This window comes from Dryas octopetala, chromosome 6 (assembly GCF_963921425.1).
Source record: "Dryas octopetala chromosome 6, drDryOcto1.1, whole genome shotgun sequence".
Lineage (NCBI taxonomy): Eukaryota > Viridiplantae > Streptophyta > Magnoliopsida > Rosales > Rosaceae > Dryas > Dryas octopetala.
The window spans coordinates 21,451,494-21,467,030 of NC_141371.1; the positions used below are offsets into that span (position 1 = coordinate 21,451,494).

General features: G+C 36.4%; 1 non-coding gene across 1 annotated transcript; it reads left to right on the forward strand.

The window, feature by feature from the left end:
- The first annotated feature begins 10,437 nt into the window (after positions 1-10,437).
- LOC147283234 (small nucleolar RNA R71) lies at positions 10,438-10,544 on the forward strand. The gene has a single exon (XR_015123200.1). It is a non-coding gene; the product is annotated as a small nucleolar RNA R71 (small nucleolar RNA).
- The last annotated feature ends 4,993 nt before the right edge of the window (positions 10,545-15,537 follow it).

Below are 15,537 nucleotides of genomic sequence, written 5' to 3' on the forward strand. Positions count from 1 at the left end.
AGAAAAATAAAGGGAGGTAGTTGGGAAAGAGAGAAAGAAGCACCACGTGTCGTTCTAGTGTTGGCTGAAGAGAAGATGACTACGCCACGTGTCGCATCGTGGAAGGCCAAATGTTTGATTAATCAAACAAATAGTTACTAGGCGGAAAAAAGCTTTAGGAAGCTTCCCAGTGACTCTTCAGCTTCCATTTGTTTGGGCTGGGCTTCATTTCTTCTTTTGGGCTTTTTCTTGAATTTAAAACCTACAACATTAAAATAACTAATTAGTAAAAATTCTAATTTTAAAATCTAGCCTAAATGAAAAATAAATACAACCTAATAAAATCTAAGAATTATAACAAAACCTAATAAAACCCACTAATTAACTAAATAATAAAAATAAGAATTAAAACACTAAAAATCCTCAAAGACATAGACAAAAATGTATGGTTTTAAGGATAAAATATGTATATAAATGAAGTTCAACAAATATCCCCAAACCTACATTTTCCTAGTCCTTGAGCAAAAGAAATTGATTACTTCAAATTTTTTCAGAGAAATTCTATCATTCAAATGCATAAACTTTGGAAACAAAATTTAACTATCATAACACTTAAACATGCTCTCAAGAATATGAATAAGAGATCAAATATTATTCAAAGTGGTAAAATCATCTTTAAAGATTTTAAACTAAGAATGTAAGTGCATAAAGCCAACAAAGAATGCAAATTTTAACCTCTAAGTAAAATAAGAATTAAATCACCTTTGGAATTTTTGCTTTGACTTCAAATCTCACAAGGTAAATCACTCTCAAATGAAGCACACAGGAATGTGTTGATTGTCTTTCTCTCAAGTTATATGTGAGTATGAGTAAATGTGAACAATTTTCAAAGATAACTCACATATATGTATCATAAAGAACATAATTATAGAGAAAAGATAAGATCTCATGAAAGAAAATCAAATTCATGAAAATGTTGAATCAAATACTTTAATTTCTACTCATTCTCTCTCCACATTCTAACCAAACTCTTCCTAAGATCAAATAGGACTTTTATTGGCTTGTAATGAAGGGCTAAGGTGGGAATGTAACATTTTTCCGAAAAAGTTTATTTGAAAATAAAAATGATATTAAGGCATTTTTTTTTTCTCATTTCTTTCTTCTTTTTTTTTTTTTGTTGACATTTCTTTCTACTGAAGAAAATAATAACATAAAGAGAGATACTAATAACATAATGCCTATTTTTTTTTTTTAACTTTTTCTAATAATTCTCATAAAAGAGGGTGACAGTTATTAACAAACGAAGAAAGACTAAGAACTAAGGCTCAAAAGGGATACTAGTGGTAAAGTTTTATTTAATGACAAAAGATGGCAAGAAAGGCTCAAACTTAATAAAAAAATGGCCTAAAATCATTTCTTAAGTCAAGTATGGTTATAATGCTTCAATTGAACTAAAGGAGCTTAAAGTGCAATGATTCAAAATTCAATGTCATTTTCAAGTAATTGACCAAATAAGAAAAAATAATGAGATCATCAACGATATAATATGGACTCAAGAAAATTTAAAGATAAATGTATAACACTCACAAAAATAGAATGGCTCTAAGCTCAATAGGGTCAAGTCTCCACTATTTTTCCTTAGGTAATTCAATTCAAATTTCACTCTTCAATTTTAAAATGCAATTATTGGCTTAAGTGCAAATATATTCCAAGTTCAAGAATAAAAAAAAATGATTCTATCATGAAAATAATAGAAAATCTAATGAGAGATATTCTTATTTTGCATGCAAAAATATTAAAGTAGAGAATCATGTATTTTCTAAAGATAAGCATTGAATGCAAGAAAATCAATCCCATCATGGTGAAGCAATTAATCAACACAAAAACAAAACAAAAACTTTTTTTTTAAAGTAGAAAAGTACTAGAAAATTCAAGTAAAATTTCAAAAATCCACCCACAAACCTAAATCAAACATTCTCCTCAATGATTTGGAAAGGAAAAACATAACATGACAAGAAATAAGAAAGAAGATGGTGGAAAGAAATTACTTAAAAGAAGATACTTTCATTTCCTTGAAATGACCAACAATGAAGCTCAACAAATAATGAATGATAATTTCCAAAAATATGAAGAGAATATACACATAAAAAGAAAGAAAAACAGAAGAAAAGAAAAGAAAAATCCAAAGAACATCAATCATGATAATTTGTATCACAAAGTAAAACCTCTTCAACCTCAGAATTTTGGAATTCAAGAAATGGTTTCAATCTTTGACCATATTGACTTTAAACACATTACCATTTTTAGGATTTTCAACTTCAACTATCCCATGAGGAAAAATAGTGCGAACAAGGAAATGACCAGTCCAACGAGACTTCAATTTACTAGAAAAAAGATGCAAATGAGAATTATACAAAAGGACTTTTTGATTAGGTGAAAAAGTTTTCCTCGAAATGTGTTTTTCATGAAATACCTTCATACGATCCTTGTAAGTTTTAGCACAATCATAGGAATCCTTCCTTAGTTCCTCAAGCTTATTTAACTTGAGCTTTCTTTGGATCCCTGTTTTGTCTAAAGCAAAATTAAATTGTTTTATTACCCAAAATGCTCTATGTTCCAATTCAACAGGTAGATGACACGCTTTCCCAAAAACTAAGCGATAAGGAAACATTCCAATATGAGTTTTAAAAGCAGTTTGGCAATCCCACAATGCATCAATGAGTCGCAAAGACCAATCTTTTTGGGATGGGTTAACTATTTTCTCCAAGATATGCTTAATCTCCCTATTAGATATTTCAACATGACCACTTGTTTAGGAATGGTAAGGGGTGACAACTCGATGGGTGATGACATAATTTTTTATTAAATGTTCAAATAGCTTATTACAAAAATGCTTCCCACCATCACTAATGATAGCGCATGGGGTCCCAAATCGAGTGAAAATATTTTTCTTCAAGAAACAAAGTACTCCCCTATGGTCATTGGTTGTACATGCAATTGCCTCTACCCATCTGGACACATAATCCACACCCACAAGTATGTACATGCAAATTGCCCAAAGGAATTAGGAAAAAGTCCCATAAAATCAATGCCTCAAACATCAAAGATTTCTACAACAAGGATTGGGTTTAAAGACATCATGTTTCTCCTAGTGAGACTTCCTAACTTTTGGCATCTCTCACAAGATTGGCAATACACATGGGCATCACGGAAAAGGGAAAGCCAATAAAAACCACATTGAAGGATCTTGGCAGCGGTTTTCCTAGCACTAAAGTGGCCTCCACAAGCATGGTCATGGCAAAAAGAAATGATATTGGATTGCTCACTATTCGGGACACATCTTCTAATGATTTGATCAGAGCAATATTTGTACAATTAAGGATCATCCCAAAAATAATGTTTGACCTTAGCTAGAAACTTAGACCTATCTTGTTTGGTCCAATGGGAAGGCATCTCATTAGTGACAAGGAAATTCACAATATCTGCATACCATGGTGTTTGGGAAACAAGCATAAGTTACTCATCGAGAAATGTCTCAGTGATGGGAATGGACTCCTTACATGACTCAACTATCAACCTAGAAAGATGATCGGCAACCACATTTTCGGACCCATTTTTGTCACGGATTTCAATGTCAAATTCTTGGAGCAAAAGGATCCAACGGATTAGGCGGGGTTTAGCATCTTTTTTAGACAAAAGGTATTTTAAAACCGCATGATCAGAATAAACAATAACCTTAGTGCCTAAAAGGTAAGACCTAAACTTGGACAGTAAATAAAAGATTAGGAGAAGAGAGAAGAGAGACATAAATTAATGTTTCATTAATTAAAAGTGCAAGGAATTACATTCCTATTCTCTCTCAAACAACATAGCCAAAGGGCTTAAGAGAGAAATCCTACTAGAAATAGGCAGAAAATTAAAATGTAGAGGAAAAGTTGTGAAAGAGGGGCTAAAGGTTCCTTTAAATAGGCAAAGACTAGGTCATGTGATGAGGAAAAGATCAGCACAAAAGCTGGTGCAAGGCTGGAAATATCTGGGATTTTCTGTCACATGTCGTGCAGCTATAGGCTGGGAGGAAAGAGATAGAGAGAGGCACACAGATGAAAGGCTGGAGAAAGGCTGTCAACAGCTGCAATAGGACACGTGGCTGCATATGGGTGGAAGAGATGAAGATTAATGAAGAGGCGGAAAGATGCTAGCTAGTCTTGGTGCGCGTGCGGCTAGAGAGCAACGTGAGAAAGATAAGAAAGGAAGGTGGCTGGCTCGGCTCGGCGACTTGGCTTGCTTTTGAGTGGACGCGCGTCAGCTGGAGGAAGGCCAAATGTTTGATTAATAAAACAAATGGGTTCTAGGCGGAAAAAAGCTTTAGGAAGCTTCCCAGTGACTCTTCAGCTTCCATTTGTTTGGGCTGGGCTTCATTTCTTCTTTTAGGGTTTTTCTTGAATTTAAAACCTACAACATAAAAATAACTAATTAGTAAAAATTCTAATTTTAAAATCTAGCCTAAATGAAAAATAAATGCAACCTAATAAAATCTAAGAATTATAACAAAAACTAATAAATAATAAAAATAAGAATTAAAACAATAAAAATGCTAAAAGATATAGACAAAAATGTATAGTTTTAAGGATAAAATATGCATATAAATGAAGCTCAACAATATTCACCATATGCGTTCAAGTAGTGATTTTTCTGAATTGAAAGGAATTGGTGACCTTGCAAAAAAATTGGTGGAGAAAGGGTTGGATCAGACATATACTTATGTATATTTGCTTATCAGATTAGCTTTGATTTTACCGGTTGCAACTGCTTTAGTAGAGAGAACATTTTCCGCAATGAATATTATTAAGGCTCCACTTAACAACAAAATGCGAGATCAATGATTGAGCAATAGCTTGATTGTTTACATTGAGAAAGATGTTTTTGCTTGTATTGATAATGAAGCTATAATGACATGTTTTCAGAATATGAAAACTAGTTGTGGACAATTGTAGATTGTATTGTTTTTATCATGAATTATGAATGAAACTACTATCGTTTAATCTTTTAGTATTATTTTCATAAAAAGAAAAATTATATAAGTTTTACACTATGACTGTGTTGATTGTTTTCTTAGAACAAAATAAAAACATATCTCATTCTAAGTATACTCGCAAGTGCACGAATCGCATTAGTAGCAAAGCGTACAAGCACGAGGTCGATCCCACAGGGAATGTTTAATAAACAACAAATCAATTCAAATAATCAAAAGAATAACTAAATGGGGGTTTTAGGAAGTATGGAAACACACGCACACACCCATTATCCTATCTTGCAATGTTAAGTTTTCAGCTTCAAATCAGATATGCATACTCTAACTATCCAAGGCTAATGATAAATCAATTCGAAAACAATGTATTAAAGTTTGACTGCTAAAAAGGTTTGATTAATTACTTTCTCGCAATTGTTCTCCTAAGGCATATATTAAGAGCTTCTTAGTCCTCCCCTAATCAGTTAACTTACATGTTCCCCAAGCGGACTTAAGGCAACTGTTATCCAGGTAAGAGTCATTAAGATCTATGAGAACGTCAAACATGCACAACATATAAGCTTTGGTTATTTTCTTATAGAGGTCTCCCAAAACCATTACCAAGAATAATCCCTTATTCCCTTGTTACTTGTGATTTAGTGCCTTTGATTAGTCCACAGCTAAACCTAACAAATAAAATAGATGCAATTATCCTAAGGTGGCCAGTCAAAGGACGCAAACAACTAGTGACGGATTCAATCAGATAATGAGAATTTAATACATGCAAACATCAAATTAATTCATCAAGAGACGGATAAACGATTTGTTAAAGCATGACATCTCTGAAAATCAACCTACAACTAACATGCAAGATAGAATAATAAACTATATAATTAAAACATAAAGAGAAATCTAAAATACATAAACAAAATCTCAATCCATTATTAAAATAAAATCAGAAACACAAACTAAAATAAAAGAAGAATTCTAGACGAAAAATTAAAGAACATTGAAGAGGGGGCTGCGGCAAGAAGAGGAGAAGAAGGGAACCTCACACAAGCAGGTGGCCCACGGCTAGGGTGAGCTAGGGCTTGCGGCAAAGGCACCTTCTCTCTCTTGCTTGTCACGCCAACCTCTCTCTCTTTCTCTCTTTGAAAATCGGCCTCTCTCTCTCTCTGAATTTTGAAAATATGAAAATATATGAACCTTCAACAATGAGAGAATATGATATATTTATAGAGGTGAGGGAGAAATCCTTGTGAAGCAAGGCTAGGGATTTGCGGCAGCAGCTAGGGTTTGGGGAAGCATGGGCTTGCGGCAAGGCTTGTGCAATGGGCTTAAGTGACTCACGCCTAGGCCTCCTAGGGTTTCCTTCATGCGCATGGGCTGCCACTTGGGTCTTGCGTGATGGGCTGCATGGGCTGCTAGGGTTTGGTGCATGCATGCATGGGCTGCCACCTTGCGTTTGACTTCCACATGGGCCCATGGTCCATTTGACTTGATGACATGTCATAGTTGACCTTTGACCATTGACTTTGACTTCCCATTTCGCCCCTCATTTCCCTTGAATTTGAATTCATTTCTTCCCTCCATTTGTTTCCATGGATGTCCACCACCTTCTAGAAGCTTCTGGACCCTTGACTTGATAGAGTTAACTTTGACCAAACCTTTCCTAGTTTAACTAGGATTTCTTGTTAATGAATGATTCTTTGTCCATTTCGACTTCTCGTAATGACCATATTACCCATGGAGTCTCCTAGTGTCATTAGGACTCATTTCCCTAGTAGGGTTAGGTTTCCTAGTTCAACCAGGAATTCATGTTCCAATTAGGATTTCTCATTTCTGGCTCGACAATGATGGTTCTGAACTTGATATTTCCTAGTGTGACTAAGAATCCTCATTTGACTAGGATTTTTACTCTTTTTCTGGTTTGACCAAGAATTGACCTATTTTCCTAATTTGACCAAGAAATGTCCCAAAATGGCTTCATTTGCTCATTCTTCCTATTTCTGCTTCATTTGACCTGCAAACACAGAAACAAGATAAGAAACACAAAATATCGAGTTCTAACACTCTGGGTTAAAGAATTAGTATCATAAAGTGATGCAAAATGCACACTTATCACACCCCCAAACTTAGATTTTGTTAGTCATCGAGCAAATAAAATAAAGAAAAGACTCAAAACTGACTCTAACATCCCAACAATTGAATTCATGCGCATAACCATTAATCACATTGGAAAGTAAGGCATATAAATTGCATTCTTCAAATTCTAATAACATTTCTAGCTAATAACATACCTCACTCCTCTATTGTCATATAGGTCATCCTTGACACAAATCGAGTGTTAGATAAACAAAACTAAATCAATACACACAAAAGATTCAACTTCAATCCTCACTATGACATACTCTCAATGATAAACACTCAAGAATTGGGTTGATGTGTGCACTCAGAGATATATGTGAGAGAAAATATGTAACAAAAACAATTAGCTCACATACGAACATGAAATAACGGCACATTTTAGAAAGAAATACTCATCTCATGGAAAGGAATCAAAGTGCTTGAAATAGAATCAATGACCATAGGCTCCATTCTCAAATAGACTCTACAAAAGTATATATATTACACACTTCTTGAAATCAGCTAGAGCTTAAAATAGGATTATAATGAAGGCTTAGGCTAGGATAGAGTATTGAAATGAAAGGAAAACACCAAGGGCTAAATACATAGAATTGCAAACATTAATAGAACATTTTGAGGCATAACTTGCTTCTTTGCACTGCACAGATCAATTTGAACTCTTTTTGCTCACTTTTTCTTTTGAAACCGCCCATCTCTTTCTTTGCTTTATTTTTCTTTTTCTTTTCTTTGGGCACGACATACATACTTTTCTGACACATTTTGGTATAAGCTATGCATTTTTACTTCTTTTCCACCTCAATCAACATGTAGACACATTGCAATACCATAGATAAGGTAAAACTGGTAAAAGGGGCGTAGCACCCCCAAACTTAGAGTTTGGTATGCGGTAACGAAGAAAACGGCTTAAAAAGCTCAAAATGGGTAACTAAGGATAAAACATGTAATTGGTAGGCTTTTAGGCTATGGGGTACACAAACAGGGCCTAAATTCATTTATCAAGAGTTATGTAAATACGACATGCTTTCTGTACACAAGAAAAGAGTACTAGCTCATTGATTCAAGATTATGCAAATTCCAAGCAAATGATCAAATGAAAGATAATGAGATCACAACAACGACTTATATGACAACAATAGAATTGGAGTGGCGCGCAACACTCAAGAATTTAAGAACTAGGCTCAAAAGCTCACTTAGGTCATGCAAGTCTACTCTATTATGCACATAATCATTAGTAATGCCAATCACCACCTAAATTCATATCAACAAGGCCAAATGACATAGAATTGCAAGATATGTTATGAAACACTATTAGAAAGAAAAGAACACCAAATATACACACAAACTAAACATGCTCATAACAATCATGCACAATCAAATCAATTAGTTGGGGACTCAAAACTACCCAAAACAAACAAAAAGACTCAAAAACTTTGTTTTTAAAACAATGTCGCACACTTCTAAAGATTCAAATCCGTCACTAAGGTGGATAAAATCTAAAGAAAAAGTGCATTTTGATGTGGGTTTGACACCCTAAGTTTAAAAACAGAAGTAAAAAATTTTCCTAACCTAAAAACACCAAATAAACGAAAATTTTTTGTTCTAACCTAAAAACACAAACGACTGACAAATGCCTTTCCCCCACACTTAAATGATACATTGCCCTCAATGTATAAGAAATAAATGCATGAATGCTCAAAATAAGTAAAAAGGGAAACTGTAACTATCCAAAACCAAATAAACACACAAAAATGAAAATTGTCTTATGAAGCGAAATAAGGAAACTGTTTATTTGCGTACGCAAGCGTGGACACTCCAAGGGTAGGCGCGGCCTCCTTAGTCTTCAATGGCTCCTTCTAGATTCTTCAAAACAAAAACTTGGGTTGCTTCCCAATCAACGCTTGGTTTTCTGTTTTCAGCCTGACATTGCCTCTCCTTTACTTGCGTCCTTTCCTCTTCTTTTTCCCATTGCTACTCTTGACATTCCCAAGAACGAGCTGAAGAAATTCTCCATCTCTGCCTTCTCATCTCCATAAAAAGTGATTTCCTCGCTCTGCGGAGGCTCGGAAGTGAGACGGTACACCTCTTGCTTGGTGTTGTGACGAATCTTCATTAAGCACTCCATTGTTTTGTACTCCATGTTAGAGGTGCACAAAAATGGCCTCTCAAGAAGGATAGACACGTCACTAGGAAGTCTCGAAACATCTAGCACTATGAAATCAGAGGGAATTAGTAAATTACGACATCTAACCAAAACGTCAACAAGCATACCACGGGTTTTTTCGACCGAAAAGTTGGCGAAGCGAATGTTTGAATCAAATGGGTGGATATCATCTTCCACAAATCCAAGCTTCTTGAACACCACCAGCGGCATGACATTGATAACTGAGCCATTGTCAATTAAGGCATTGGCAATCTCATACTCCCCTATGCTGCACGGTATGACAAACGAGCCCAGATCTCTCTTCTTGCTCGGATAAGTTGCAAAGAGATAACCACCGATCTCCCTAGGAACGTTGTGACTATGCCCTTGCTCCTCAACCTTTTTCTCAATGGACTTCAATTCCCTCATGGTTGCTGGAAACTTGGTGACATCGATGTCTGGAATGAGGGGAATCACATGTGTATCCACATACTCTTCAGTCATGTCTGGATCCTCCTTTTCCTCACTATCCATGATCTCAATCACTTCCTTAGTCTTGATTACTCTCACTCTCTTTCTTGGAGTTGTCTTTAGAATGGCATTCACATGCTCCTCATTCTTCGGGTTGACGGCGGGCTGACTAGGAAACTTCCCCTTCTCTCTTTGACTCAAAGTAGTAGCAATCTGACCCACTTGACTTTCCGAGTTTGCAATAGCCTTCGAGTTGGCTTGCATTTGCTGCTCGGTCCGATTCATGAAGGCATTGGCGCTTTGAGCAAGGGAAGTGGTGCTTTGAGCAATCTGAGCAATCTTATCCTCCAAGCTAGACCTCTCGGCATTTGGGTGCACATATGGCTTGTTGTTGCTCCCACTAGCTTGCTATCCATTAGTGTTGCTCCCACTAGCTTGCTGTCCATTAGTGTTGCTCCACCTAAAATTGGGGTTGTTTGGCGCATCAGCCACCTCATATAACCCTCTCTTTGATCCTCCTCTTGAACGATTAGAATCTCATTGTTGAGAACTCAAAGAAAGTGACTCAAATAATTCTGTAGCCTCATCTTCAGTTTTTGACATAAATGCACCACCACATGCCGAATCCACCTTGGCTTGATCCCTCTCCAAAAGTCCTTGATAAAAACAACAAATCACATACCAAAGGGATAAGTTGTGGTGCGGGCAGCTAGTAAGCAACTCATTGAATCTGTCCCAAGTCTCATGGAATGGCTCATCAACTTTTTGCACAAATCCAAGGATTTCCTTCCTAATCGAATTGGTCTTGAAAATGGAATAGAACTTGTTCAGGAACTTGTTCGAAAGATCATCTCAAGTTGAAATGGAACCACTGGGCAGCGAATACAACCACTTCTTTGCCTTGTCTTTAAGCGTGAAAGGGAACATCCTCAAACGATACTAATCGGCATTCAATCCCCTCAATTGTGCGGCTTTACATACCCCAGAAAACTCCTTTAGGAAGTGGATCGGATCCTCCCCATTCAAATCATGGTAACTCTGCAATAAGTGGATCTGACCACTCTTGATCTCGAAATCAGTAGCTATTGCCGCATAACGGATGCATGACGGTTGAGTGGGCCGCGAGGGTGCTGAAAAGTGACTCAGGGGCTGCAGCACATTCTCATTTGCTTCAGCCATTTCGACGCTCTCAATATCCTCACTACTCGAATCAAATGCACTAGGTTGAGGGCTGATGTGTAAAGTTCCTAACGCTTCATTTTTTAGCCTCTCTAACCTTGCAATAACTTCAGGGTTCATAAAAAAAACCTAATCAAGAGCAAACACACAATCAGTAGAAAGAATGCTTATAAAGACATGACATTTATTAAAAACTAAAAACTGACCAAAAATAAAAACTAACTAATATAACCTAGTTCTAATGACTAATTAAACCAATTCATCGATATTAGACACCATTCCCCTGCAACGGCGCCAAAAACTTGTTGATTGTTTTCATAGAACAAAATAAAAACATATCTCATTCTAAGTATACTCGCAAGTGCACGAATCGCATCAGTAGCAAAGCGTACAAGCACGAGATCGATCCCACATGAAATGGTTAATAAACAACAAATCAATTCAAATAATCAAAAGAATAACTAAATGGGGGTTTAGGAAGTATGGAAACACACGCATACACCCATTATCCTATCTTGCAATGTTAAGTTTTCAGCTTCAAATCAAATATGCATACTCTAACCATTCAAGGCTAATGACAAATCAATTCTAATACAATGTATTAAAGTTTGACTGCTAAAAAGGTTTGATTAGTTACTTTCTCGCAATTGTTCTCCTAAGGCATATATTAAGAGCTTCTTAGTCCTTCCCTAATCAGTTAACTTACATGTTCCCTAAGCGGACTTAAGGCAACTGTTATCCATGTAAGAGTCATTAAGATCTATGAGAACGTCAAACATGCACAACATACAAGCTTTGATTATTTCCTTACAGAGGTTGCCCAAAACCATTACCAAGAATAATCCCTTATTCCCTTGTTACTTGTGATTTAGTGTCTTTGATTAGTCCACAGCTAAACCTAACAAATAAACTAGATGCAATTATCCTAAGATGGCCAGTCAAAGGACGCAAACAACTAGTGACGGATTCAATCAGATAATGAGAATTTAATATATGCAAACATCAAATTAAGTCATCAAGAGACGGATAAACGATTTGTTAAAGCATGACATCTTTGAAAATCAACCTACAACTAACATGCAAGATAGAATAATAAATACATAATTAAAACATAAAGAGAAATCTGAAATACATAAACAAAATCCCAATCCATAATTAAAATAAAATCAGAAACACAAACTAAAATAAAAGAAGAATTCTAGACGAAAAATTAAAGAACATTGAAGAGGGGTTGCGGCAAGAAGAGGAGAAGAAGGGAACCTCACACAAGCAGGTGGCTCACAGCTAGGGTTTGCGGCAAATGCACCTTCTCTCTCTTTCTCTCTCTGAAAATCGACCTCTCTCTCTCTCTCTGAATTCTGAAAATATGAAAATATATGAACCCTCAACAATGAGAGAATATGATATATTTATAGAGGTGAGGGAGAAATTCTTGTGAAGCAAGGCTAAGGATTTGCGGCAGCAGCTAGGGTTTGGGGAAGCATGGGCTTGCGGCAAGGCTTGTGCAATGGGCTTAAGTGACTCACGCCTAGGCCTTCTAGGGTTTCCTTCATGCACATGGGCTGCCACTTGGGTCTTGTGTGATGGGCTGCATGGGCTGCAAGGGTTTGGCGCATGCATGCATGGCTGCCTCCTTGCGTTTGACTTCCACATGGGCCCATGCATGTCATAGTTGACCTTTGACCATTGAATTTGACTTCCCATTTCGCCTCTCATTTCCCTTGAATTTGAATTCATTTCTTCCCTCCATTTATTTTCATGGATGTCCACCACCTTCTATAAGCTTCTGGACCCTTGACTTGATAGAGTTGACTTTGACCAATCTTTCCTAGTCCAACTAGGATTTCTTGTTAATGAAGGATTCCTTGTCCATTTCGACTTCTCGTAATGACCATATTGCCCATGAAGTCTCCTAGTGTCATTAGGACTCCTTTCCCTAGTAGGCTTAGGTTTCCTAGTTCAACCAGGAATTCATGTTCCAATTAGGATTACTTATTTCTAGCTCGACAATGATGGTTCTGGACTTGATGTTTCCTAGTGTGACTAGGAATCCTCATTTTACTAGGATTTCTGCTCTTTTCCTGGTTTGACCAGGAATTGACCCATTTTCCTAATTTGACTAGGAAATGTCCCAAAATGGCTCCATTTGCTCATTCTTCCTATTTCTGCTTCATTTGACCTGAAAACACAAAAACAAGACAAAAAACACAAAATATCGAGTTTTAACACTTTGGGTTAAAGAACAAACCAGGAATTGACCCATTTTCCTAATTTGACTAGGAAATGTCCTAAAATGGCTGCATTTGCTCATTCTTCCTATTTCTGCTTCATTTGACCTGAAAACACAAAAACAAGACAAGAAAAACAAAATATCGAGTTCTAACACTCTGGGTTAAAGAATTAGTATCATAAAGTGATGTAAAATGCACACTCATCAAACTCTCCAGGATAAAATCCCTAGATCTGCCACTAGGTGTGAGTTTTAAGTTAATTAAATTCTCAGTCCAAAATGACGTTGTTTTGGGACTAGGAAAGTAAAAAGAAAAAAGCCCAAAACACGATTGCTTGAATGCTTTTACGTGTGAGGCGTACGCTTGAGAAGAAAGGTGACTGTCTTTCAAGCAATACGTTGAACAGCTTATGCGCCTTGAGGTGTGTTTGACGCGAGTATTTGAAAACACTGAACATAGTAATTAAATTTCATTTTTGTTTTTTGATCAGGTGGGTATACTTTATGAGTAATGCTATTAACCACGACAAACTTGACAAAGTACAATAGAGCCAATTTCTCAATGTCGTAGTTGTCTTTGCACTCTAAAAATACTCTTTCTATGTCAACCGCGGTTATAGTTTGTCTGCCCTTAAAGTACTTTCCCTTATTTCTTCATTAGTTTTTGGTCGGGGCCCATCGTGGGATTTCCCCAAATCGAAGACCGGTGATCAGTGTAGATTCTTTATTTAAAAATTATAAAATACTGCTGCCAATTCCAAAATGAATTGCACCCACGAATTTGGCACCCACAACCTCACACTCACGCAACAACAACGCATACACCAATTACTAATGGAACTTGAAACCAAAAATGCCCAATAGATTTCCAAAGTAGGATGTTTTGAATTTTTTGAATTGACTCAGTTAACTTAGCCTCAATGTTCTTTATATATGCATCTATTTGGGTGCGACAAAGATGAGGCCTTACCCTCAAACACATGGTTATTCTTCAGTTTGTATTTGGGTGCCATACTTTTAACCTAAAACCCTAAACATCAAATGAATCAATCAGTTAGTTTGCCAGAAACTATGGGTGTTAATAAACCTTTTTTCTAATTATTCAGTAAAAATAACAAAAAAAAAATTGACACATTATCAGTATCTTAGGGTTCAACGATCTATTCCATGTCATCGGTAAAACACCATATTATAAAAAAACTTGGGTTTCTAGTATAACAGACTAACATTTCAAATATGTAATTTCCCAATTCTCATATAACGTGAAAATCACTGACATACCTGAAGTTGATCCTTTGAGTGACAAAATTTGAGGATGGAGCTTCACATCTACGTGTGAGCTTTGTCTAGTTGATTAAAGTACAAACCATTCCACTGAATGTGAGAATAGACATCAAGTTATTAAATTGGAGTTTGGGAGCCAAATTGGTTTAGTGAGATGGGGGAAACTGAATTTGGCCTCGAAAGATGAATTTTATTTGACAATGAACATCAACTTTAATTAGCAATGATGTCAAGACAATATTGACTTAGTGATGATAATTAATAACAGGATCAGTTTGAACCTTTCGCATCACAAAAGTGCCATTTTGTGAAAGACTTTCAAAAGTGTGTTACACTTGAAAATGGCATATGCAAAAGCACTAGTTTTGTTAGTTTTCCAATTATTTATTTGGAGGGAAAGGTGAAATTGGGCATAATTTAGGGACACTGTCAAAATTTTTTGGTTTGCAAATTACAACTTACACATATGAGGTTTTGGTGTTTTACATTTTTACTAGCTTATAAGGTTAAACAACCTCTTAAAATGCTCATAGAAAGCAAGGAGTGAAATTTCGAAAATTTCGGCGAAATTTCGCCGAAATTTTCGTTTTTCAGGGATCCCGAAAATTTATCACATTACCCTTAATTTTCGGTAATTTTTCGGCGAAATTTCGGCCGAAATTTCGATCCCCCTCACATGCATTTCTGTAAAATTTCGTCGAAATTTCGCTGTGAACAGAAAAAAATTCACTGTGCAGCACTGCAGCCTTACCTTATCACTCGGATCTCTTCCTCTTTTCATCCACACACTCAAATCTGAACCTATTCTCTCTGTCTTCTTCTCCCCTGCGCACAAGGTTTCTCTCCCAGTGGCCTCCTTCTCCGGCGCGGCGTGACTCTTTCTCCCTCTTCACTCTGTCTTCTCCGGCGCGGCGTGACCCCCTGCAAAGGTAACATAGTTGCATCACTTGCATGGTAGAAGTAGAATTTCTCGGTATTTTCTAAATAAATAGGACGACCCACTGTGAATTGAATGTCATAAATTATGCAGTGCTTTTGATCAAGTGATCGCCCAGCTGTAGGATCAAAGGACGGCTGTGACTGGACTGATCCATTTAA